Source organism: Neofelis nebulosa, chromosome 4 (genome assembly GCF_028018385.1).
Source record: "Neofelis nebulosa isolate mNeoNeb1 chromosome 4, mNeoNeb1.pri, whole genome shotgun sequence".
Taxonomy (NCBI): domain Eukaryota; kingdom Metazoa; phylum Chordata; class Mammalia; order Carnivora; family Felidae; genus Neofelis; species Neofelis nebulosa.
In genome coordinates this window covers 158,591,731-158,617,586 of record NC_080785.1, presented here as the reverse complement: position 1 = coordinate 158,617,586, position 25,856 = coordinate 158,591,731, and the positions used below count along the sequence as shown (strand labels likewise).

Sequence of the window (25,856 nt, the reverse complement as noted above, 5' to 3'; positions counted from 1 at the left end):
GGTGGGGAATTTTCTAGGCTATAAAAACAGAAGGGCAGAGATTAAGAATACCATACTCACGTAGGTAACTGGAGTTCACTCCATGGCGAACAGTTTTCAAAGGAAAACCCCTTTCCCTGATCTGATGAAGAAGGCTAATTCTCCACCTGAGTTCTTAGGCTATGCAGGCTTATTAGCTTCCTCTAGCCTGGGACTTTGCTGGGACTCTGCTTCCAGCCTCCTGTAGGAGGGGAGCAGGGTGCTTGTCCGTCCCCACAAATCAGGATTCTGTTCCTGACTGCCCTCTCACTCTAAACGTGGGCCCAGCCGCCCCCCACCCCCACCCCGTTCTCTCTCCACAGAGCTCCAGGAGACCTCATCCACCCTCCTGGCAATGCCTAAAGCCCCACTTCGAGCCTAGACGTGCCCCTGCATTCCAGCACTACATATCCACCTGCCTTGCTACAAGGCAGTGTCAACCACAAGCACCAAGAGACTAAAATGAGCCTATCCTCTCTAAAACCTGTCAAAGCAGGCATATTCATCATGTGGGGTAGTGCCTACCATGCTGGGTAACTCAAAAACTAAAGATTTTCCATTATTGCAGGAAGTTCCACAGGACAGCACTGCTTTAAAACTTGGGTAAGGTCATGGGGCACCTGCCAGGCTCAGTCAGTAGAGCATGCGAATTGATCTCAGGGTACTTCACGCCCCACACTGTGCATGGGCGGGGGGGGGGGGGGGGGGTAGGTCACTGTAAAATAAGATCAAAAGTGGACCCTGAAAGATGGGGGGGGGGGGGTCCTAGAAAAAAAAACAAAGACATGGGACAGCAGTCTGTCATAGAAGCTAGGTAGGGCCCAGAGTACCAAAGGATCGGGGTTTGGGTTTTAGCCTATATATATACAGTGGGGTTTTAAAGCAGCAGGAGAATTTTGCTCCAATAGATCTACTACCTTCTGATCATATTCCAACTAGCTTATTTACTGGTCTAGTTTTCAGTTTTGCATGAAGTCTGTTTAGCCACTTCTACCATTTTCTCTTACTAGATTTTTCTCACAGTACTCAGAGCCAAACACTTACTCAACGAAATCATTTGTGATCTTATAAAGTCAAAGAAAGGTTTTAAAAGTAAAATGATGTTTCTTCAGGGCACTCTTATTAAATGAATTACCACCTTTCTAGCACTGGGCCACTGCCCACCACTGGACATATTAGGACCCCCTTAAACACTTGCCTCACTCTGCCCCCAGTTATGATTTAATTGTACTCAGCGTACAGACATGAGAAACACTTTTATTCATCACTGAATTCTCACTGCACACACAAGATATAGCACAGTGCCCCATTATCTAGTAAGTCCCACACACACCCTGGCAGAATTTGGCCTGTTTGCTTCAGGCAGGAAATTCCCTTTAAACAACAGTCCCTAAGTGGGAAATAAACACCCATGAGCTGGAACGCAATCGCACCCTACAATAAGCAGCACCTTGAGATAGAGACTCACCATAATCCTAGGAGATCATCCAGTTCACACCCTGATATAGCAAGCCCAGGGCACATGGGCTAAAGATGAAGTTTACTCCAGCTTACTGACTCCCCCAACTCCTTTGTCTGAATTCACAGACTTTCACTAGAGTAACAAGGAAAAACTGGAGGTGAAACCAAATCAAGGCAGGTGAAGTTTAATTCCACTCGTGAATGTCTTCATGAGACTCCTCTGGAGGGTGGCACTGCATTTAATGACCAGATACCCAGATGAAAAAGAGGTCTGCAGCCAGAGTAATGACCCTCCTCTGACGTGACCCTCCTCCGTGAGTGCTTCCGAGGGGCAGGTGCTTGCTTGCAGAACAGTCCAAATCTCTGTCCAGGCCTCAGCTGTCTCACAGATGGACCAGCCTAAATGCCAGCTCCTTTCCTATGCTCACAGCTGGAAGGACTCTCTTCTCAGAGTGGCTGGCCTGTACCTCTCACGAGCACTCCCATGATCTATCTTGTGCACGTCAGTTACCATGCCATCCATCTGAACGTGGCCGATTCCCTCCTTCCACAGCTTGTAGAACGAAGTCAGGAGCATGTGGGAGTGCCTGGCTGGCTCAGATGGTGGAGCATGCAATTCTTGATCTCGGGGCTGTAAATTCGACCCTCACGATGGGTGTAGAGATTAGTTAAATCTTAAAAACAAAAAGAGAGAGAGAGAGAGAGAGAGAGAGCGCGCGCACGTGTGCACACGTGGGCTCTAGAGCCAGGCGTACCACTTACCAGCTCCATGCCCTTGCACTCCTGCTCAAGTGACTGAGCTCTCTGGGCACCAGCTACCTTTTACAAAACCAAGATGATACCAGTACCCCATTAGTAAAGTTGTTTTCTTAAGACTTAAGGAAAACATAGAGCTTTTCTTAGAAATCTAGCTCCTAGGCCACAGTATCCACTCAAATACCCACCAAAACAGAGTGCTCATAAACGTGTATGCTCAAGCTCCCAGTCTGGGGAAATAGTGGGAAACAGACCCACATTGCAGCTCCATATACTGAGGCTGACAAAGACAGCCAGGGGACCCGTGTTTGACTTCACCATTTCAGAACAGGCAAGCCGGTAAAAGAAAAAAACAAAAAACCCACATACATTCAGAAAAGATAGTTCTATCCGTCACAGGGAACCTTTTCACAAAGAGTCATGGATAAAAGAAAAGCACTGCCTCAAGGTGAACAAAGGGAATGTGGGGGTCGGGAAGGCAAGCGGAAAGAGCCATAGGCCAGGGTGGACATTCAGCTTTCACACGTACAAGGGAAGGATGTTCACACAGGGTTCCCACAGCAAAGAGGCCCAGAGATGTCCTGGGAGAGGACCCTGAGGACGGGCAAACTAAACTACAGGCTGTATGTGCTGCAACTCAAGAGGGCTCCAACACGAGTAACTCAAAACTGCATTCCTGGGATTACAAAGATGTGTGTTATGATTCTGAAATAGATGAACACAAAGGTGGTGTTATTTCCAGACAGCTAATCTGTCAGCTCAATTGTTTCCTAGTGTCAAAAGGAAAACAAATGAACACACACACACGACTTTATTACTTAGCAGGTTTTTTTTAATAACTGAAAGCACTTGAGAGCCAAATAATTTTCAGTGAAGCTTGTAAATTAAAACAACCTACACGTGGATGGCACCATCTTTTACAAAACTTCCGTGTACCCTATCTTGTTTCTCTTAATTACAGAATAGAAAGGGGAAACTGCTCAAGTAACAAAAATCATGCCTGTACAATAAGACTGTAATACAAGTGAGCAGAGCAATGGGATTAATTAAAGCCAACACCAACAGTAAATGCTTAAATATCCACCAACACATAACAAGATTGATCTTCAAACTTTAGAGATTAAGGAGCAAAGGAGGTGTTAACATGCACTATTCTTAGAAGTAATAGTTCTTTTGCAACCTCTGACAACCCTGCCCCAATTACAAAAGTATGAATTATTCAAGTTTATGAGGTACTGTATTTCCTATTCCTTCCACCACGCAGGAATTTGGGGAGACAGCAGAGTGGCATCACGCACACCACCTGGAGTAGCATGTTCATATTCCTAAGCATATTCCTAAGAACATATTATGGTGAAGAATGATCCCTTGCCATCCCTCAGCATGTAGTTCTGGTGTATGCACGAACAAATGTCCCACAGCAGAAAGGAGGCACTAAACCACAATAGGGACCCACAGCCATAATTCCAAGTATACCCACACCCAACACCACCAAATGACAGGCTGGCTAGTGGCCCACTGGGCTACCTTCTGCAGCAAAGGCTCCAGGCCAACACCAAATCCTGGAGACAGTTTTACAAACAGCGGCAGCTTCAGTGAACAAAAACCTCCCTTCTTCTGCAGACACAGATAGGCCCATTCTGACATTCCTCATCCCTAGGAAAGAAAACAAGCTGGAAAAGAGGGATGCACAGGGGTATCGAGGAAGTTTGCAACACTGTTGACACTCCAGGTTGACAGCTCTATAAAACCCTCTGGAAGATTTTTCAAGAACAAACCAAAATGGGCGTTCCACATTGTTTCCAAGTCATAAATTTATAAATGTCTGCGAAAGCAAGCTAGTGCGAAAACAAAAGTCTTCAAAACTACCAAGAGTCTTTCAATTAACGTGATAATAAATTTTTCATTCTCAAAGTAAAATCCAGGAAATTCACTTTAGTACATACTCCTCGGATGGACTTCAGGGTTCTGAAAACTGTCTCCCTCAACGGTTCAGTGTTCATGCATGTGCATTTTTCCTGGAGAAAGGACCCACAGCATCTGACACAGTCTCAAGATGACCTCTGACCTTCCCTCAAGCTAAGAATTGAAGTTCTAGTGAGAGGCAGGGCTGGTCTCATCCTTGGCCACTGGATCCTCAATTATTCTGAGCTCCTTAAAGGACTGCATAAATCCAACAGTAAGAACTGCAGGAAAACGATGACCCTAACAGTGCTTAACACTTGTTTTTGATTATGGAAATCTGAGCAGGCTTTTTGTAATACCAGAGGAATGTCAAGCAGCAGACTTTACAAGAACGAACTTAAGTACAGAAACAGCTTAGCAAATGGCAAAATTACAACTGTAGCTTTCACAGGCATGGATGAAAGATGAACCCAGTCTACTGAAATGTTCTCCATTACAATTTCATTCATGGAAGCACTTACTGAAATTTATCTACCTGGTCTCTTTTCCAAGTCTTGCCCTGTGCTTCCTCGAGGGTATAAGCCCAGCTCACCCCTGTGCGTCCTGAGGGCTATTTTTCTGCCAAACTGGCTCCAGTCACCACTGGGAACCCACATCATCTCACCCACCCAAAAGAGACTTTGAGACTTGGCTTGACTCCTCTCTCAGCCCCACAGCAGCCCCTCTGCACCCAGGACCTGGTAAGATAAATCCTAGCTTTCATTTTACCCTCTACCAAAGGATTTAGAATACGTAATCCCTAATACCATCTTCTCTTTACCCTTTTCCTGATAACTCACTCTTGGATTCTAGCTTATGACTTCGTATGGAAATTAACTTCCCTCTCAGCCATCCAAAATTTCTTGTTCGCAGTTAGGGAGCGCACTACTTGTAGTGTAAAAGACAGACGTCTTGCTCGACCAAAGTATTCCATCTAGCATACCTCACAACGATGAGCAAGGTGCTGCTGGAGCTACCGTTTGGGGTGAGCAAATGGAGGGCAGAGATGGGCTACAGGTGCTACGTGTGAGGCGTTCCCATTCTGCACATGGTCAATGACGGGAAATGATCCAAGGCAGAGTCTTCTGCCATCAGACAGCATTACAAGAGAAGATTCAATCTTGACCTCGAGGTCACTATACTAGAAATAGGTAACAAGCTCTGATATCCCTGTGTGAGCCCCTAGATTCGACTGTGCCTGAGCCCTACCCACTCCAGACTTATGTTCACATCACCCAACAGGCTTTCCTTTTAAGTAGTTTTATGCTTGTTACTTATACCGGAAAGACCTAACCAATACAACTATTTCCTTAAAAAACAGACAGAGAGAGAAGCCTCTTAATTTAAAAATCGGGAGGACGTATCAGAGAATAAAGGACAGGTAGCTTGCCTTACACTTAAAGAGACAAAAGGCCCTAAATGGAGTCACTTGTGCTAAGCCCCACAGTCACCAAACTGAGACTTAATACCTAATCATGGTTTCAACTTCTCCGAGAGGTGGAATTTTTAACCAGTCAATCTGGAATGACCTGCCCAGCGCTAGTGAGGTCATCTGCCCAACAGACCCCAGCCCCTAAAGGAAGGTGACCCTGCCTAAAACAGCCTGTTTCTTTGCATTTCTAACTTCATCCCACCCCCTTCTACTTATAAAAACCTTTCATTTTATACAGCTCTTTGGAGCGCCTTTCTATTTACTGGATGAGGTGTCGCCCGATTAATGAATCACTGAATAAAGCCAACTAAGATCTTTAAAATTTACTCAGCTGAATTTTAACAACACACACAAAACACTATATACTTCTTGTTTTGCCTATTGCAGTCTGACAACCTTCAGCACTGCATGCTTCCTCAACTCTCAGAGCCGCTCCACCCCCTACAGAGCGTTTAGCAAACAGTGGTACAAGGAAGAAAAGAAACTAAAGATCAATGCAATTCACCTGCTACTGGAAAGCATATACAGTGGTCACCCTTGGACAAGTGATGAAGAAACAAACTGCAAAAAGGTAAAAAAAAAAAAAAATACCATCAAGGTACCGACAGTTACAATTGGATATTATCTAAAATATTATTTCACACTGTTCTGACATGACCCACAGTAACATACACATTTTATCATGTACATCACAATACATAAAATCAAAGAAAAGGTTTTATAAAATCCTCTAGAATGTGTGAGACACTTTCCAACATTTCTTTTTTTTCCCCCTTAAACAATGATTGCAACCTTTTCAGTTCACATCATTACCCACAGTTTGAAAAAGACAGATATAAAACGAGTGACTTTCTCTTAAAATCTAGATTCTGGTCAAAGTTCTCTGGAGCCCAAACCTGTTATCCCATTTTACATATGAAAAATTGAGTCTTGAGAGGATACATGACTAGTCCAATGTGAGTACAGTGTGCCCCTGCACCCAGTTCTTGTGCATGCACGTGCGCGCACCTGCGTCCCCCCCACCCCCCCACCACTGGCAGGTTCCACCCTCCTTGCAGTTCTTCAGTTCTCCGGTTTCACCCCTCACAGTAACAATCTGCTCCCACCAAATATGTTTCCTCAAAAAACAATGAAAATGTTTCAGATGTAAAATCCCCAAATTTATCTCACCCCCACCCTTTGAACACAAAATAAAAACAGTCTCAAAGGCCAATTTGCCCACAGGTGTGTTATGTGTTATTGCCTGGGGTAGGACAAGTGGGGACATTAGTCACACATGAGGACGTGGGAATTACTAATTCCTGTTTCTGGAAATTGCATAATACCAAGCCCAACACCTCTCCCCTGGTACTGCTTCCACAGTGTGCCAGTGCCTCTTGACCTGACAGCAACAAGGAACAAACAAGGAGTTTCAGCCTTAAGTGGACACCAAGACAAGGAAGGTGACCACATGCAAAGTAGAGCCTGGACAGCTTTTCTCAAAGCCCTTCAGGCAGAGCAAAGCAAGCACTCCCTTCAGACCCCACTCAATCTAAATACAATACAGATGTTAACCACCCCCCCCCCCCACTTCTGTCTACCTGCCAATGTTCAGGTATACAGACCCCACTTTACCAATAAGGAAACTGAGGTCTAGAACCATTAGGTAACTTGCCTGAGGTCAAGACCAGAAGGGGGGGTCAGGGCTGGGACTGAACTCTGACAGTGGACTCCACTCCACAGTTATTCCTCTCCAGTGACACAGCTCCAACCAAGTCTGCTCTCCATAGCCCAAAGACCTGCAACTTCCTGTATTAGGCAAAACAGGCCAATACTTCTCCAAGAAAAAGATCACAGAACAGCCTATACCTAGAATGAACTATAAAAAGTCTTTGTAATTATGTCACAGTTCAAAAGGAAAAAATGGGGGGAAGGGCGCCCCGGGGGGCTCAGTCAATTAAGCATCTACTTGGGTTTCGGCTCAGGTCATGATCTCACAGTTCCTGACACTGAGCCCCACATCGGGGGCTCTGCACTCACAGTGAGGAGCCTGCTTGGGATTCTCTCTCTCCCTCTCCCTCTCCCTCTCTCTCTCTCTCTCTCTGCCCCTCCCCTGCTTGTGTTCTCTTTCTCAAAAGAAATAAAATTTAAAAAGAGAAATGACATATTCATCCAAGTACCCTTAATTTGCAGTCAAATGCTGAGATTTGGCTGATTTCTGAAAGATATTCTCCAGGTGGGTTTAACACAAACAAAAAACACCCCAGGTGATAATGGATCGTGATGGTCCCCAGGAAGGGTGACTGACATCAACTAGTTCTTGTGGTCAACAAGGCCCAAAGTAGCAGAACCGTAACTTTCCAGTCAGAACTCCACTTGCCTGATCCATCCAGCTGCCTGCCTCTCTTCCAGGGAGATCCCGACTTGTGACACAAACCTTCCTGGAGACCAGAATCCCTTTTTCAAGCTCAGATGTCAACATAATTCAAATTAGGGCCAAAGGGGGCAAAGAAGGTAGGGATAGATGTTGTGCTTATGCTCTAGAAAAACTTTAGTCCACCAGCGACTTCTGGCACCCTGGCCATTGCCTTTACTCACATAACCCATTTTTAATGAAATAGAAAAGTTACATTTTAGGCCTAAGAATACACATTACCTTTCCCTGCTGGATCATTTCCCCAAACGCTGCAGCCAACACCACAGAGAGAACGCCCTCAGAGGTGAACTTCCCCTAATCCCATTACCACCACTTTTAATCTCAGTATCAGATAAAAACAAATCCTCACTTAAAAAAAAAAAAAAGAAAACCAACCAAAACAAAAAATCTAACCCTCACTTGAAATCACCTTCTCCAAATGATCCCCACTCATAGTTCAATTCGGGAGACGCAACAAGGCTGGGGGGAGAGGGGGCACGTCTAGAAGGCACCTGGCGGCACAATATCCGGAAGTGCCGGCAATATCCGGAAGTGCCGGCTGCTACACCTTCGCGGCCCTCTGGCATTCTACTCTCAGACCTGGCTGCCTCTTCCCACTTCTGTTCTTCCCCCTGGGCAATGACAGCAAGTGCGTAGTAGCTACCTGCGAGAGGGCACAGCCTCATTTTACTCTAAACCGAAAAATGGGCAAGTGAAATTTGCAGGAGGCTGAGACAGGTTGAAATCCTGGCAGCAGGGCCAGGATTCAAACTGGGGTCTGTGACACGCCTGTGGTATCAGTCTTTGGAGTGGGCCAGCAAAAATGAGACAGGACTGGATGCCAACAGGCTGCTTAAGCCCTTTCCAGTCACCCTTCCCCAGAGTATTCAGATAACACTAGGCTCCTATCACAGGATTAGGAATTCTGAGGCCTGATTTCAGGCAACAAAGTCCAAGTCTAACAGGAGTAGAAAGGTCAAAGAGCAAGATGTCAAGACACATCTGCTTCTCAGATGCCTTCAGAACACACCAAAGAGGACACCCTGTTTTTGCCCAATTGCTTTTTTTTCGGGGGGGGACGTTAAAAAACAAAAAACCAAAACTCAGCCTTATAAACAAGACTCTGTTGGGGCACCTGGGTGGCACAGTTGGTTAAGCGTCCAACTCTTGATTTCAGCCCAGGTTATGATCTCATAATTCTGTGAGTTCGAGCCCCACATCAGGCTCCGTGCTGACAGTGTGGAGCCTGCTTCGGATTGTCTCCCTCTCTCTCTGCCCCTTCCCTGCTCTTTCTCTCTTTCAAAAATAAACTTAAAAAATAAAATAAATAAACAAGACCCTGTGTCAAGCTGTGATTGGAGAAATGGGACATTCATGGAACTTTTCTGGAAAACTGATTTGTATCAAGTTTGAAAGAATACACACCCTCTGATCCAGTGATCCCCTCTCTAGACACGAAAAAGGAGGAAACCTGAAAACAAGGTCCAAAAATAGAATTATGGTACATTCATATGATAAAATTTAGGCAACTATTTAAATAGAGCATTCTGGAAATGTTCACAACGTAATATTTTTTGAAAACTTAAGAGTATAATCAATTTTGTTACTAACATGAAAAATTGAAATAAAAATAAGGGTAAAGGACAGTTTTTGACATCTAACGTTAACATTGTTATTTTTCAAATTATTTCAAATGACCATGAACTACTTTTGCTTAAAGAAAAAACAAATCTCACAATCTCATTTTCAAATGACATAAACCAATCACCGCTATTCCCTTTCAGGGTTCAGTCAAGAATTGGACAGATGGCTGTTTGCCCTAACTGTGACAATGGACTTCATCTATTTCTTTAGAAGAGAATATATCCCATGATTTAAGCTAGATGTGCGCATGCAGTTTGAGAAGTTGTAGCCTATTTAGGCTGAAAAAGAAATTTTAAGAGTTTTAACAGTTACCCTTTTCAACACAAGTTTGGGGTTCATCTTCCAAATGGTTTTCTGTGCCTTACCAGCATTTTAAACTGTTCTCGAAGAATGTACAATTTTTAAAAACTAAGTTGGGATCAAACTAGGCAGGCTGTACTACATGCAACACGCAGACATCCTTGCACTTCCATGCCCTCATTTTTTTATAATGGGTACACCCTTAACCCATTAAGTTTTTCTTTTAACCCCTTGTGAAAGCACTAGAAAATCAAGGCAGTTAAAAAGTCATTGCACACCCTCAAACAGTTACCATGACCAGCAATTACACTCCTTACGTAGCTACCCCAGAGAAAATACACATGTCCGCAGAATCTTGTGCGTGAATGTTCACAGCAGCACCATTCACAACAGCCAAAGTGGAAACAACCCAAATATCCACCAACTACTGAATGGATAAACAAAACGTGGCATGTATTCACATAATGGAATATCATTCAGTAATAAAAGGAATGAAACAGTGATTCGTGCTGTAGCACAAAGCACGAAAATGTTACACTCAGAGGTCAGACATGAAAGGCTATGATTTTTGAAATATCCAGGATACACAAATCCATAGAAACAGAAAATGTATTAGTGGTTGCCATGTGTTGCGGGGGGGGGGGGGGGGGGGCAGGGGGAGGGATGGATGGAGAGTGACTGCTAATGTATAGGGGTTTCTTTTGGGACGGATGCAAATGTTCTAACATTGGTTGTGGTGATCGGTGCACAACTCTGAATATACTAGGAACTATTGAAATGTGCACTTTAAACCAGGGAACTGTAACGTGTGTGAATTGTATCTCAACAAAGCGGTTCTTTCTTTTTTCTTTTTTTTAAATTTTTTTTTTCAACGTTTTTTATTTATTTTTGGACAGAGAGAGACAGAGCATGAACGGGGGAGGGGCAGAGAGAGAGGGAGACACAGAATCGGAAACAGGCTCCAGGCTCCGAGCCATCAGCCCAGAGCCTGACGCGGGGCTCGAACTCACGGACCGCGAGATCGTGACCTGGCTGAAGTCGGACGCTTAACCGACTGCGCCACCCAGGCGCCCCGCGGTTCTTTCTTTAAGGGGCACCTGGGTGGCTTAGTAGGTTAAGCATCCAACTCTTGATTTTGGCTCAGGTCATGATCTCACAGTTTGTGAGTTCCAGCTCTGCGTTGGGCTCTGTGCCGACAGCACAGAGCCTGCTGGGATTCTCTCTCTCTCTGCCCCTCTTCCGTTCGTGTTCTCTCTCTTTCAAAATAAATAAATAAACTTAAAAAAAAAAGAGAGAGATTGGTGGGATTTTACAATAATAGTGTAATGCTCAAGTTATATACAATTTATACTCAATAAAATGTTGGGGAATGAATACATCAATAAAAAATGAACCTACCAAAGAAAACTCACTTTTTGTCTCCCCGTGAATATAGTATGAGCTCAGGAACGAATCACTTGAAACTGATTGGGCAATTATATACACCTGAAACCCGAATATTACAAAAACAAAACAAAAACAACAAAAAAAAAGACTCAATGTTTAACAACACACACGCAAATCAAGTTTTTATTAAAAACATGAGATTCACATTAAGAAATGCTGCCCATACATGTTTATTACCCACTTCATCTCCCTCTTAAAAATACTTTTCCCAGGCCAATGCTGAACCACAGCCCAAACCCACTCACCACATTTCAAACTAAGTGGGAAATGTACAGTAGACAGTGCACAGAAGCAACTGCATGCCACACTGCTTGGACCATAAGCAAGTTTACTGCAATTTCTGGACCTTAACATCATAGTTAAAATTCACATCCTTTGCAAATCACTACTGACCAACTATATCCCCTCTTAACGATATTAAGAGGAATTACTTGCATTTGGTATTAAGGACATGCCAAATTCTTTTTTTTTTTAATTTTTTAAAAAAAGTTTATTTTTGAGAAAAACAGAGTGAGAGAGACAGAGTGCAAGCAGGGGAGGGGCAGAGAGAGAGGAAGACACAGAATCCCAAGCAGGCTCCAGGCCCTGAGATGCTATCACATAGCCTGACGGAGGGCTCGAACCCACAAACTGTGAGATCATGACCTGAGCCGAAGTCATACACTTAATTGAGTGAGCTACTGAGGAGCCCCTGGACATGCCAAATTCTTGCTCACTTATCTTTCCAGTTTGTTCACTCTAAGAATATTTTATTTTAGGTCCTCTTCTAGGCGCTGAGGATACAATAGGGACTTAAAATAGGTAAAACCAAGCAAACAAAACCCTGCCCGCATGGAACTCACATTCCAGTAAAAAATTAAAATAACTTAAAATTTTATTTTTACAAACTCATGTCTAATGAATCATAAACGAACTGTCAGCATCTGCAAAGAATCCCCACAATTCTCACCTTGCAAACGCGCAGTCTTTGCGAAACAGCAAAACTCACAAAGATCTATGAAAACTCACAAAGATCTATTAGTAGCACTTTCCAATGTCAAGCTTTTCTTTCCTTCTTATACATTTGCCAGCAACATAAAGACAAACATCTACTTTGTAAGTTCATTCAAAATCGGAAATTGAAACACTTTACAATTGACACACATGACAGCGGGTTGTCAAAGGATTTAACAGCCCAGAGTCTACAAATCATTGATGTACCAAACGGTTTTTACTTTAAATTAAGAACAAGGACTCCAATCTTCTAGGTCTGTAAATCTCAAGTCATTCAATAACCTGAATTGTGTAACAGAAAAATATTGCATCCCCCCCCAACCTTCAAAAACAAAAGTGCAATTTAGTACAAAGATCACAACAACTGGCTCAAAAGAGTAACTTTTGGAAACAAAGTCTAAATTCCTTTGAACAATTCAATAATTCAGTGGAAATTTTACAAAGCAGCCGCCAATTCTCTTGCAATTCTTCGGCAGTTTTTCTTTTCTCCTTATCCCCATCCAAGCTAGAGAAGCTAGCCATACTAGCACCCCAGAACAGCCAACCTGTCCTTAATATGTAGCCCCTTTCAAGTTCGAACGTTCATCTGTAGGCAGAGCTCCTCCTCTTCAGCAAATTGGCTGTGCTGAATTCTAGCTAGATACACAGAGGTGCAATCATCTCCTTTCAGTTAAAACCAACTAAAATGAACTTAAGTGCTTTTCTCCACAGCTTGACCTCTTGGATACTACGTTTCCTACCAAGGAAAGGGGTATGGTGGATAACAGGGGAGCAATGCATTTTGTTTCAGATCACGCTTTTCCTTCTGGACTTAGTCAATGGGAACCATCTGAGAGGTTTATCTTCCTCAGGTTGAAGTTTTGGGGGAGAAGAGCTTGGTTATCTGTAATACCTTGAAGGAAAGATAATCCCCACCCAAATTAAACTGAGAGGAGGAATGCTTTATTAAGTTACTGGCGAGATCATAAAACAGACTGTACCACCACCCAAAACCCACTTGGGACTGAAAACATTCATAAATCCTGTTGAGTATAGCTTTACCACTAACAGACTACAAACTCTAAGGACTAACAACTTAGGGAACTTGACAGCCCCATTCATAAAAATCTCCCAACCATTATTACACCACCAAAGAGCCACTGGCTTACAGGCACAGAGACTTGGTTTTTGTAAACACGGAAAGGTAGAGCCCTCCCAAAGGGAAGCAAAGACACTTCAATTCTCAGAAAGCACAGACTCCAAGAGGTCACTTCTTGCATCCAAAACACACACACCAAATTCAACCCAAAGACCAAGACCATACACCTCACCAGGTTGCAGAAAACACGGAGTGAAAAATAAAAATAACATTTCAAAAAACAATGCTGTGGTCCTGAGTAAATGGGAGGTCAGCCACTTAGCAAAAGCACATGACTCATCCACGGGCCTGAATGCAAGTATTTACACTGTCCACTATACCAAACTGGGATTTCCCATTTTCATCCAAGGCCGGGCCTTGGGGGGCAGCCGGGTGAAGTTGTGCTGTTTCCGTTTTTCTTTTTCTTTTTTTTTTTGGGGGGGGGGGCTGTGTCATTTTATTTCGCTGAATCACAACTCCCCCACATCCCCACCCCAAGCCACCACCCCACACAACACAGCGAACAGAAGAGGCCGTGGCAAGGACGCCAGCGAGCATCGACCGAGCAAAACAAAGCGCCCAGCGCACGGCTGCCAGGCTGGGAGTGGGTAGGTAAAGGGGGTCAGGCTCGCCCCACACAGCACCGCTCCCACCCCCGGGGGTGTCTCCCGGCAGGCGTGCCGCGGCAGCCTCCTCCCTCCCCCTGGGGACCAGACCCATTCTCCGCAGAGCTCCGGGGACCGCCGGGAAGGCGAGGAAATGGGGGCGGGGGCGCGCTGCCCCAGCTCGGGCAGGAGGACCCAGGCGACAGGGGAGCGCGCGCTGAGCCCGGCCCACGTGAGCGCCCGGGCAGCGGCCGAGCCAGCCCCGGGGGACCGCGGATGGGGACAACGGCGCCCGTGGCCACCACGCCGGGCCCGGACTTACCGGGGCCGGGCGCGCCGCGGAGCCCGCGGCGGCCGCTTCCTCCTCCTCCTCCTCCTCCTCACTTGACAAAATGGCGGCGGCAGGAAGTGCCGGGCGCCTCGGCCCGCCCCCCGCCCGCCCCCGGCCACCCGCCCCGCCGCGGCGCCCGCGCCCCCCACCCGCGCCCCCGCCCCGCCGGCCGGCCCAAGCCGGGGGGCGGCGGCGCCAACGACCGAGCACCCGCGAGCGACCCGGCCACTCCGACGCCAACGGCGCAGGCGGCCCCGGCCGGGCGCAAGCGGCACGGCGCGCGGACGCGGGAGGCCCGCAGGCCCGAGCCCGCGTCGCCCCGGCCTCCCCGCCCCCGCGCCGCGCCGATGGCGTAGGTGCTGGCGCACCGGCCCCATTACGCAATGCAGGTTACGCGGGCCGCGCCGCGGGTCCCCGCCGGCCTCCCCGCGCCGCCCGCCGCCCCGAAGGGCACCGGTCCTCACCTGAGACGCTAGGCCGCACGCCGCCCCCGCCGGCCGCCCGCTGCCGCCGCCCCCTCCTCTTCGGGCTGCCTGCGCGGCGCCGGGGCCCGCCCGCCGCGCCCGCCGCTCCGCCGCGCTCACAGGCCCCGCTCGCCTGCGGGCACTGCCGGCAGCCGCTGCCGCCGCAGCCACCGCTTCGGCTCCTCGGCTGCGGGAGAGCAGAACAAACAGCCCTGCCGCCGCCGCCGCCGCCGCCGCCGCCAGCGCACTGACGTCACCGCGTACGCTGCGCGCGCGGCCCCCCGCCGCCGCCCGGCGTGCGCGTCCCGCGACCGCGCCCGGCGCCAGCGAGCTCGGGAGAGCTGGCGGGCGCGAGGTGAGTGGAGGTGGGGGGGGGCGCCCGGGGTAGGGGGGGGGGAATCCCTCGGGGGGGAGGGTGCAGGGATTCGGCCGACCGAGGGAGAGGACCGAGGGGAGACCCCTCAGGCTGAAGGCTGGGTCTGAGAAGATCTGAAGGCAGAGAGAGACGAACAAAATTTAAGAAAGATCTGCTGATGCGACCCTCGGCGAGAGGGAGGAAGGTGTGGAAAGACCCCAGAGACTCGTGGCAGAGGCCGAGTAGGGCCCCCTTCCCCGGGTGGGAAGGGGGCAGTGTGTTGAGCGAGGTTGGGACCCTTCGGTCCGCGAGCCGCGGCGGGGGTGCGGGCGCCGGTCGGAGGGAGAGGGCGGAGGCGACGGTGCGCGGGGCCGCGGCTGCGTGTGTCCCCGCCCGCCGCTGCTGGCGTCCGAGGGGCCGGGAGCGCCTCCAGCCGCCCCTCCAGCCGCCCCCCTCCTCCCCACCCGGGCCTGGAGACTCGCAGAGCAAGTCCGCTCCACAGGGCCGGGGCAGGGGGTGGGGTGGGGGGATAAGGGTTAGGTCGCTTGCGCTTTAAAGAGGATTCTGGGGATGCCTTGCCGGCACAGTCGGTGGAGCGTGGGACTCTCGGTCGGGGGGTCGTGAGTTCGAGCCCCACGTTGGGCGGAGAGCTTACTGAAAAAAATTAATTAATTAAAAAATAAATAAAATGATGATCCTGTGAAATTTTTCAAACGGGAAAGCAAAACCTTTCCCTTTTGCCCTTAGCGTCACTCTTTTAGCGTTTTTATTCTCTTTTAGAAATCGCAAATGCTGTTGTGTAAAAAAGTCTAAAAATTCCCCGACAGCCCCTTCTTTCAGAACATATTAATACAGAATAGCAAGTAGTTTTGTCTCCGTCGTGGTGTTTGCTCACTCTTCAAGGTCAATCATAAATCACTGTTGGGTCCCGGGCAAAGTAAGGACTTAATTGCATCCGTTATTTTAGCAAAGCATAAGATAACGAATAATTAAGTGCAAGAAATAAAGGAAGTGACTGCAACTGATTTATTAGTTAGCTTCCTTCTAATTATGTATTACAGAATATCGAAGTTTGTGAATACCTTCTGGCTCCTTATTTTGCCCACTCGACAATTTGTGGAAGAGAATCAGAAAGGGAAAAAGAATAAGAAGGTGTGCAGGGCTATGTGAATATGGAATAACAACTTTTTTTTTTTTTTAAAGAAGACTAGAATATATCCATTTTAAGCTGCCCTTCCCATCGTTGTCTTCTTGCACTATTTTTGTTTCTGATGATGTTTTTGGAAGTAATTTGGAGCTGCCAGTCACATAAAATTTTTTGTTTTACTCTACAATCACACGTCATTTTAGACAGAATATACAAACTACAAAGGCAATTCCAAAAGCTTTTAAAACAACAATGTCCTATTCTTTTTGTCTTCCATAGTGCAGAGCCTAACTCCTCACAGGGATCTTAAACTCAGAAAATACTTATCCAGTTAAGTTAGGTTAATAACAAATTTTGTTTTTAATCGTTCACATTTTGAATAAGTTCTTATTTTTTTCTCTTGTTATTCCTCTGTTTGCAGTATCAAAAACCAGAAGAGATTAATAAAAATATTAAGGAATGAGCCATGAAGTACATACTATAATTCTGCATGGCTTTATATATTCATAAAAAAACCTTTTTTTTAACGTTCATCTATTTTTGACAGACCGAGCAAGAACAGGGGAGGGTCAGAGAGAGGGGGAGACACAGAATCCGAAGCAGGCTCCGGGCTCTGAGCGGTCAGCACAGAGCATGATGCAAGGCTGGAACCCAGGAACCGTGAGAACATGACTTGAGCAGAAGTCAGGCGCTTAACCAACTGAGCCAGCCACCCCAGTGCCCCTGTATTACTCGTTTTAAGTAAAATAACACATTTAACCATTTTACCTGAAAAATACAAAAGAATATAGAGGAAAAATTAAGTATCCCTCTTATCTCTTCCCCTCCCTCACCAGCATAACCACTGTTATCTCTTCGAGGTGTATTAGACCTATGCTGTCTGATAGGACCACACAAGGCTATTGAGAGCTTGAAATGTAGCTGGCTCAAATTGAGATGCATTGTAAGTGTAAAATACACATTGCATTTCAAAGATTTAATGTGAGGGGCGCCTGGGTGGCTCAGTGGGTTGAGCATCCGACTTCGGCTCTGGTCGTGATCTCATGGCCCGTGTGTTCGAGCCCTGCGTCGGGCTCTGTGCTGACAGCTCAGAGCCTGGAGCCTGCTTCAGATTCTAGGTCTCCCTCACTCTCTGCCCCTCCCCCGCTCATGCTCTGTCTCTATCTCAAAAACATTAAAAAAAATTTTTTTTTAAAGATTTAATGTGAAAAAAACATGTAAAATATATTTTCTTAATTTTTTATATTTAATTACCTGTTGAAATAATACTTTATATGTTGGGATAAATAAAATATATTATCAAATTTAATTTTACCAGTTTCTTTTTACTTTTTTTTTTAAATTTTTTCTTAATCTTTATTTTTGAGAGAGAGAGAGACAGAGTGTGAGTGGGGGAGGGACACAGAGAGAGGGAGACACAATCTGAAGCAGGCTCCAGGCTCTGAGCTGTCAACACAGAGCCCAACGCGGGGCTCAAACTCAAGAACCACGAGGTCATGACCTGAGCCAAAGTTGGATGCCCAACTGACTGCGCCACCCAGGCGCCCCATCTTTTTACTTTTTTAAAATATTTATTTATTTTTGAGAGAAACAGAAAGAGAGTGAGCAGGGGAGGGGCAGAGAGGGGGGAGACAGAGAATCCCAAGCAGGCTTCTCGCTGCCAGCACAGAGCCTGATGTTGGAGTTGAATTCACCACTCATGAGATCATGACCTGAGCTGAAACCAGGAGTTGGATGCTTAACTGACTGAGCCGCACAGGTGCCTCTCTATTACCTTTTTTTTTTTTTTAATGTTTTTGTTTTTTTTTAACGTTTATTTATTTTTGAGACAGAGAGAGAGAGAGAGAGACAGAGCATGAACGGGGGAGGAGCAGAGAGAGAGGGAGACACAGAATCGGAAACAGGCTCCAGGCTCTGAGCCATCAGCCCAGAGCCCGACACGGGGCTCGAACTCACAGACCGCGAGATCGTGACCTGAGCTGAAGTCGGATGCTTAACCGACTGAGCCACCCAGGCGCCCCTCTATTACCTTTTTTAATGTGGTTACGAGAAAACAAAATTACACGTGGAACTTGCAACATATTTCTGTTGGACAGCACTGTTCTAGAGGGTTTTTTTTTGGTCTTTTTGTATGTGTGAGACAACATTTTATATATTTTTTTAAAGTAAGCTCTACCCCTCAATGTAGGGGGCTTGAACTCACAACCTCAAGATCAAGAGTCACATGCTCTACCAACTGAGCCAGCCAGTTGCCCCTTGTTTTTCTGTTTGTTAGGCTTTTTTTTTCCCCACATAGTTGACATACAATGTTATATTAGTTTCAGGTGTACAACATAGTGATTCCACAACTTTATACACCATCTAGACCTTTTTATGCATCAATATGTATCGACATGTAGAAATAGTTGTGTTATAAAATAAAAGAGATCATTCCGTATTTGTTAATTTGTAATGTGCTTTTTCTCATTTAATACATCTTAGAAGCCATTCCACATGAATACTCTGAGATCTACCTAATTAGGAGATAACTCCAAGATGATCTACCTATCTGATGCCTGATCTGGTATGGATTGATCATAATTTATTTAGCCATTCTCCTATTAACATTTAATTCATTTCTAGTTTTCATCATAATAGTATTATAGTGAAGATCCTATACATTTACCATTTGCTTTTCATACCTGCCAGTATTTTTCCAGATTAAAAGAGTAGGGGCACTGGGGCACATGGGTAACTCAGTCGGTTAAGGGTCCGACTCTAGATTTTCACTCAGGTCATGATCTCACTGTGGGATCAAGCCCCACTTTGGGCTCTGTGCTGACAACCCGGAGGCCTGCTTGGAATTTTGTCTCTCTCCCTCTCTCTCTTCCCCTCCCCTGCTCATGCTCGCTCGATCTTGAAATAAATAAATAAACATTTGGGGCGCCTGGGTGGCGCAGTCGGTTAAGCCTCCGACTTCAGCCAGGTCACGATCTTGCGGTCCGTGAGTTCGAGCCCCGCGTCAGGCTCTGGGCTGATGGCTCGGAGCCTGGAGCCTGTTTCCGATTCTGTGTCTCCCTCTCTCTCTGCCCCTCCCCCGTTCATGCTCTGTCTCTCTCTGTCCCAAAAATAAATAAAAAACGTTGGAAAAAAAAAATTAAAAAAAAAATAATAAATAAATAAATAAATAAATAAACATTTAAGAAAAAAAGAATAGGGGTGCCTGGCTGGCTCAGTCGGTGGAGCATGTGACTCCTGATCTTGGTGTTGTGGGTTCAAGCCCCATGTTGGGTGTAGAGATTGCTTAAAAATAAAAAATAATAATAAGCTATAGAGTGTTTTCTTAAAGGCAAGGACAAATTTATAAACCAAATCAGCTTTGGAAAAACTGGAGGTGTTCAATTTGTTATGGCCTGAATCCATGCCCATTTTCAAATGTGAACTTGCCTGTGAAGTTAGATTCTGGAATTTATAGTTAGGGCCTAGAGATGGTGAATGACTCAAGATCACACATTTACACAGTTTAGAACTCAGATCTCCTGACTCCATGAAGACTGCCCGTATCTTTTCTCTAGCCCCAGAGTTGACAATAGTCAATATCTATGCTTTGTGGGCCATTGCCAATCTTTGGAACTCTGCCATTATAGCATAAAAAGTAGCTGTAGTTAATATATAAGCAAATGGGTGTGGCTTTGTCCCAATAAAATGTTATGGATAATAAAATTAGATTTTCATGCAGATTTCAGGAATCACAAAATATTATTTAGATTTTTTTCTTTCTCTTTTTTTTTTTTTACGATTTTTTTTTTTTTTTAAGTAATCTCTACACCCAACCGGGGGCTCAAACTTACAACCCTGAGGTCAAGAGTCTCATGCTGTACTGACTGAGCCAGCCAGGCGCCCCTGATTTTTTTTTTTTTCAGCCTTTTAAAAATATAAAAACCACTCTTTGCTGGAAGGCTGTACAAAGAGACAGCAGTCCAGATTTGTCCCAAGGCAGTAGTCTGCTGATCCCTGCTCTAGACTTGAGAGTCTAGGAAATGTATTTACCCTTATATAGAAGGTATTCTACTTGCATTTTTTTTGTTAATTCTTTTTTTTTTTTTTTTTTTTTAGCAGTTTTAGGTTTACGTTAAAATTGAGTGGAAAGTACAGAGTTCCCATATACTGCTTTACTTCCCCTCTCGACTTCCTCCATTATTAATATGAATAGTGTGGTACATTTGTTACAGTTGATGAGCCAATATGGATACGTGATTATTAACTAAAGTCCATAGTTTACATTAGGGCTCACTCTTCGTGTTGTATATTCTGTGAGTTTTGACAAATATGGAATGACATGTGTCCACCAGTTTGCTTGCCAACGTTTAACTCCTAAATTAGGAACAAAATAAGCTTCAGAATAGAGCACTGCAGTTCTTTCAGCCACAAACAGGTGCATGATAGCCCTAAGGGTAATCTTTAGTTTCTGTACATCATTAATTTGTATTTTGCTGCGTGTTTGCTTAGTTTTGAAGTGTTTGACAAACATCATTCACTGTCCCACTCAAAATAACGAGATGCTGAAAGATATAGTGTGAAGAGCCATATAATTGCAATTAAAATTGTGCCCCAGTGCCCCTACTCTTTTAATCTGGAAAAATACTGGCAGGTATGAAGAGCAAATGGTAAGTGATGGGCGCCTGGGTGGCTCAGTCGGTTAAGCACCTGACTTCAGCTCAGGTTATGATCTTGCGGTTGGTGAGTTTGAGCCCCACGTCAGGCTCTGTGCTGACAGCTCAGAGCCTGGAGCCTGCTTGGGATTCTCTGTCTCCCTCTCTTTCTGCTCCAACCCTGCTCACATTGTGTCTGTCTCTCTCTCAAAAATAAATACACATTAAAAAAAAAAAATTTTTTTTTAAGTGATAAAAAGTTTAAAAGTGGAAAGAAAATGCAGATGTGGTATATGGGATAAAACTGCTCAAGAAGAAGAAATACAGAGGTGAAAGAAAAGCCTAGCGGGAGTGCTCATATACCGCCCATCCTGTAGTTCAGTCATTTTAGAAAACAGTATGGCCTTATCGGGCGAAGTTGAGGCTCTGCGTTGAACATCATGGTCGATTCCAGTCCCTAGGAAACTTGCTGGTACACTGAAGAAGGTTCAGAACGGGTTTGTTCTGAAGACACCACTCTGAAGGCAAGCCCGGTGTTCACCCATGGCAGGATGCATAGATTGTAATGTAATGAAAATGAACAAATCACAGCCACACGCGACAACAGGGATAAATCTTGCAAACATAACAGGAAATCAAAGAAGCAAGGCCTCTGTGCTTATGTGATGGTTCTGTTGCTATGCTGATTTTTTTTTTTTTAATGTTTATTTTTGAGAGAGACAGAGGGAGATAACAGAATCTAAAGCAGGCTCCAGGCTCTGGCTCCAGGCCTCCAGGCTCCAGGCCCCAACGAGGGTCTTGAACTTGTGAACCAAGAGATCATGACCTGAGCCGAAATCAGACGCCTAACGACTGAGCCACCCAGGCACCCCACTATGTTGAGTTTTAAAACAAGAATAGACTAAAGATTTTGGGGAAATAAATCTATAAAGAGAAGCAAGTAATCGCCAGTGGTTGCCCAAAAGGATCACCCGGAAGGGCTGAGGGAGTGGGTGGGTACAGCCAATATCTAAGGTGTGGCAATATTCTCTTTTTTGTTGTTGTTGTTTTATTTTAACGTTTATTTATTTTTGAGACAGGGAGAGACAGAGTATGAACAGGGGAGGGTCAGAGAGAGAGGGAGACACAGAATCTGAAACAGGCTCCAGGCTCCGAGCCGTCAGCACAGAGCCCGACGCGGGGCTTGAACTTATGGACCGCGAGATCATGACCTGAGCCGGAGTCGGACGCTTAACCGACTGAGCCACCCAGGCGCCCCTCTGTTTTTGTTTTTTTTTTTTTTAAATATATTTTCCAAATCAATGACCTGGCCTGGTCCTGCTGATTCACCTGCACAAGATCTACTCTGTTACTTTTTTTTTTTTTTTTTTAGTAAACTAGGCCCAATGTGGGGCCCGAATTCACGACTGCAAGATCAAGAGTCACATGCTCTACTGACTGCCAGCCAGGCGCCCTATTACATTTTTAAGCATATGGTATTGCTAACTACAAGCACACTATTGCATAGGTGTCTAGAGCTTTTTCATCTTACAGGAAGGAAAAGTGTTCCTCTTCACTGTGCATTAACTTTATAGTTAGTCATTCAACTGTACTGTACCTGTGTTTTATGCACATTTTGTGTTCAATGCACAATGTGTACTTCAACTTTTTTAAGTAAAGAATGGATGATACATATGTAAAAGAAACCATGCCTGAGCAAGAGAAGTAAATAGAAAAGGCAGATGATGAAGTTGAAACGTACAAACTTTTGAATGTATGACCGGGAAATGAGCAACATCATAAGACACCTTCTAGTTTAAGGCCCACACAGAAGGCTGGTGATGCCAAAGCATAGAGGCAGCTAAAAGCGTTGCTGGTAGAATTTCAGTCACGAGCCACTGACAGTCCCATGAGTTCAAGGCCCTGTGGAATCATCATGGCATCAGAATGAGTGACATTGAACCAAGTGAGGTTGTTCCAGCTGCTAAAAAAAATTCTTTGGCATTGGCTGAGCAAGGGAAGGTTTCTTGTTTGACCGATTTTCCCCAGGGTTGAAGCCAGGCTATTCTGGGGAAGGACGCCTGGTGGAACATATTTTAGCAGGGACTCCCTGAGTAGACCTGCTTTAAAGCTTGGTGGGAACCACCTGCTGTCATCAGTGTAAGTACATGTCAAGACCGAAAGCCTACATCTCCTGTTCCTCTCCTCAAGGGACATGGGTCGTTCTTAATATGTGCATAAGAAAAGCATCTATATCTGGATTTAGATAGAATTCTGTGATAGGCAACTTTCAAAGATGGCCCCCAGTGAATCCCCACCTTCTGGTGTTCACATCCTTGTGTAATCTCCCCTTGAGTGTGGGCTGGACCTAGTGATTTGCTGGTAGTAAAGAGATTCTCTGAAAAGTGATGGGATGTCACTTTCACGATCAGGTTACAGAAGACTGGCTTTCATCTGGTTCATCTCTTTTGCTTTCTCAGCTTGCACATTTTGATGAAGCAAGCTGCTGTATAGGAGAGGCCCATATGGCAAGAGGCTGAGGGTGGCTTGTCGCCAATAGCCAGCAAGGAGCCAAAGCCTTCCCTCAGTCCAGCAGCTGCAAGGAACTTAGTTCTGCTAACCACCACACTGTCAACACTGAAGGGATAACCTTCCACAGTCAAGCCTTCACATGAGACCACAGCCTTGGCCAACTGTAATTTGCAGGTCTAATTCCAACTAAGGACTCCGCTAAGCATTCGACTCTTGATCTCAGCCCAGGTTTTGATCTCAAGGTCATGAGTTCAAGCCCCGTATTGGGCTCCACACCTAGCGGGGAGCCTACTTTAAAAAAAAAGAAAAAGTTTCTAGCAGCACTATTCACAATAGTCAAAATGTGGAAACAACTTAGATGTCCATTATTGGATGACTGGATATTATTCAGCCATAAAAATGAATGATGTACTGACACCAGCTACAGCATGGAGGAACCTCAAAAACATGCTTCGTGAAAGAAGTCATACTGAAAAAGTGATGTATGGTTCCCTCTATGTGAAATAGCCCGACCACATAAATCCAGAGACAGCATATTAGTGGCTGTCAAGGGATAGGGGGAGGAATGGGGTTATTGAGAATGGGGATACAGTTTCCTTTTAGGGTGAGGAGAATGTCTTGGAACCAGTTATAGGTGATGGCTGCCCAACATTGTGAGTATCCCAGATGCCACTGCACTGTCCATCTTAACAACTGAGCCACCCGGGCAGGCACCTTTTTTTTTTTTTTTTTTTTTTTTTTTTGAGAGAGGGAGTACATTGTCCACTTTAAAATGGCTAATGGAGGAGCACCTGGCTGGCTTAGTGGAGCATGCAACTCTTGATTTCAAGGATCTAAGTTCCATCCTCACATTGGGTGTAGAGATTACTTTAAAATATTTTAGTGGTGCCTGGGTGGCTCAGTCAGTTAAGCATCTGACTCTTGGTTTCGGTTCAGGTCATGATCTGGTTCATGAATTTGAGCCTCTTGTTGGGCTCTATGGTGACAGTGCTGGAGCCTGCTTGGGATTCTCTCTCTCCCATTATCTCTGCCCCTGCCTTGCTCATGCACGCACACACACTCTCAAAATAGTCTTTTTTAAAAAATAAAATCTCTTAGGGGTGCCTGGGTGGCTCAGTGGGTTGAGTGTCCGACTCTTGATTTCCACTTGGGTCACGATCCCAGGGTCGTGGGATTGAGCTCCACGTGGGGCTCGGCACAGAGCGTGGAGCCTGCTTAGGATTCTCTCTCCCCCATTCATGCGTGTGCTCTATAAAAATAAAATCATTTGGGGTGCCTGGGTGGCTCAGTCGGTCAGGCATCCCACTTCGGCTTAGGTCTTGATCTCATGGTTTGTGGGTTCAAGCCCCGCATCAGGCTCTGCTGACAGCTGAGCCTGGAGCCCATTTCAGATTCCGTGTCTCCCTCTCTCTGCCCCTCCCCTGCTCGTGCTCTTTCTCCTTCAAAAATAAACATTAAAAAAAATTTTAATGAAGTAAAATCTTAAAAAAATTTTTAAATGGTGAATGGCTCATTTTGTTGTGACTTTTACCTCTAAAAAAGAAAAACGTTGAGCTCAAGCCACTTTTTCAATAGAGCCAAATGTTTATCTCATTCAACTGACACCCACGCCCATGAGTGGATTGTCCCCTACCAAACCATATTGTCCCCCAAACTGAATTCTAATTTATCTATATAAAGTATACCTGCACCTGATAGTTTTGAGAGGAGGTATGTAGACTAAGTCTGCTTGTGGAAAACCAATCTCATTGGCCTCAGTGTCCTTGTAGAAGGTAAAGGAAGTGGCCCCATACTTTCTCAATGATCCAGGAGCCACCACTATGAAGTGTAAAGCCACACCATGGGTTTTTCCCATGCCCATGTGTTTACTAAGTGCTCCAAGGAGGCTACTACCAAACAATTGCTAAAAGGCTCTTCTGTTTGTTCTTTAGTTCCTGAACTTTCCTGTGCCTGTCTAATCACTACTGGCCACACTTGTGTGAGCAAGGCCCACTTTCAGCCAGGTTGTCAGGCAGTAGAAATGGCTTTTTTATGGTCCAAAATTTAATTGGAGGGAACTTAGTAACACTAATGACTATGCACCCTTTAGAAATCTCTACACCTAAGGTGGGGCTCGAACTTAGCACCCAGGGTTTGAGCCACGTGCTCTTCCAACAGCCAGCCAGCCTCCCCCGATGTACTCCTGAATGAGCACTTTGCTCTTTACGCTGTATTGTTTACCCATTAGCAACTGTATTAAATAATTTCATAAAAACTCAGTGAAACCACACAAGCCCACAATAGGGGTGACGTGAAGTTGAAATCAG

General features: G+C 45.4%; 1 protein-coding gene across 6 annotated transcripts in view; it reads right to left on the bottom strand.

Moving 5' to 3' along the window:
- Positions 1 to 15,071, bottom strand: part of BRD4 (bromodomain containing 4) — an 88,142-nt gene extending 73,071 nt beyond the window's left edge. For 2 of the 6 annotated variants that reach the window (XM_058727651.1, XM_058727650.1), the window contains exon 1: positions 14,434 to 14,546. The gene's annotated coding sequence lies outside the window, so the exon portion shown is untranslated. Of the gene's footprint in view, positions 1 to 1,486; positions 2,154 to 14,433; positions 14,547 to 14,906 lie in introns of those variants that run through there. The other 4 variants (XM_058727653.1, XM_058727652.1, XM_058727656.1 and 1 more) reach the window with 4 other exon arrangements.
- Between the last annotated feature and the right edge of the window lie 10,785 nt (positions 15,072 to 25,856).